The 1767-nt window shown below is 41.5% G+C and overlaps 1 protein-coding gene across 3 annotated transcripts in view; it reads left to right on the forward strand.

The window, feature by feature from the left end:
- MACROD2 (MACRO domain containing 2) overlaps positions 1-1767 on the forward strand; it is a 1947520-nt gene that overhangs the window by 1485552 nt on the left and 460201 nt on the right. The window lies entirely within an intron of this gene.

The raw sequence follows: 1767 nt of genomic DNA on the forward strand, positions 1-1767 counted from the left end.
AAACTACTGCTAAGAAAAAGTACTGCTACAGCCAGGGTGAAGAAAGGAAACCCAGATGGTGCTGAACAGAAAAGAAAACTCAAGGCCTTTCTTTAATTCCATGTGTTTCAGAGATTCTCTCTAGCGCCCCCTAGGACTACAGCCTTCCAGGGAACTACTGGCAAGGAATGCTAGGTTTTAGCCCTACATCACAAGCAGGGTACATATGCAAGGCTGAATTTGAACATATGAGTAGCTTGATAGCTGGTACAGTCTCTTTCTCATGTGTTGCTCTATTTTGTTTTCCCTGCCCCCTCTTTTTCTGGCTCTGCATCATCTGCCTGATATTTCAGTGTTGAGATGCCCTGGGCTTCATGCTGGACATTCTCTCAGATCCTCTTCTATAGTCCCATGTCTTTCAATGCATCTATACCTTGATGATTTCTAAATTTATAACTCCAGCTGTCAACTCTCCTATTGGTCCAGAGTGAAGGAACAACTGCTCATTACATTTCACATAGATATTTATTTCATAAACATCTTAAACTTGTCCTGTTGAAAATAGTGCTTTAGATTTCCCAACCATCTCCAACTTGCCCCTCCTACCATGTTCTCAATAACTTACACATCCTATGTAATTTCATCAGACAAAATTTTCAAACTCATTTTATAAACTCAATCTTCTGAGTATTCTTATAAACTCACTAGAAGCCTGGGGCATGCGATTCGTGCAGTGGGGGGTCCCTCAGCCTGGCCTGTGCCCTCTCACAGTCCCGGAGCCCTCGGGGGATGTCTGACAGATGGCTTAAACGGGACATCCTTAGCTGTACTGCAGAGGCACCACTGCCTCTGCGCTCTCCAGCCTTGAGCCATGTGGCTAAGTGGTGCTCCCACTGACCACCAGGGGGCAGCTCCTGCGTTGAGCGTATAAATTATTCTTATAAATGCAATCTCCAAAATATATTTGTAACCCAACAACTGTTTATTATTTCTAATGTTGCAATTATGACACAAATCACAACCTTTTTCTAGAATAGTGTGACAGACTTTGAATTTATCTCCCTGCTTCCTCACTTTTGACCCTGCAATCCATGTCCCAGTCGTTCCGCTGTGCGGTCGATTTACATATTACCTTTTTATTATATAGGATTCTTATAAATTATTCTTTTCTATATATATAGATAGGTAGATAGATAGATAGATAAATAGGTAGATAGATAGATAGATAGATAGATAGATAGATAGATAGATTGATTTCAGAGAGGAAGGAAGAGGGAGAGAGAGATAGAAACATCCATGATGAGAGAGAATCATGGATTGGCTGCCTCCTGCAAGTGCCCTGACCTGGAATAGAACCTGCAACTTGGATATGTTCTCTGACCAGGAATCAAACCCACCACCCTTTGGTGAAGGGGATGACACTCCAACCAAGTGAGCTATACTGGCTAGGGCACAACAGGCTTCTTTATAGACTAATCTATTTATAGTAAATTTGTATTATAACAGGTTAAGTGAACCTGACTTGACCCAAAATGTATCTAATTTCAGGTGGTTAGACATTTATTAGATCTCTGTTTTTACTTCTTGATCTCTTCTGCCACATAGTTTCAAGGGACTTTAGAGTCAGGCAGATCCCATTGCTAGCCTGTTAAAGACCGTCTAGTAGATATTCCTTGGACGGAAAATAAAACCAAACTCTGTGCCATCATAACCAGGCCCTTCATTAGGGGTCAGTAAACTTTCTGTAAAGGATAGATGGCAAGTATTTTAGGCTTTGTGGACCAGCCA

Source organism: Myotis brandtii, unplaced genomic scaffold, assembly GCF_000412655.1.
Source record: "Myotis brandtii unplaced genomic scaffold, ASM41265v1 scaffold137, whole genome shotgun sequence".
Classification (NCBI taxonomy): Eukaryota; Metazoa; Chordata; class Mammalia; order Chiroptera; family Vespertilionidae; genus Myotis; species Myotis brandtii.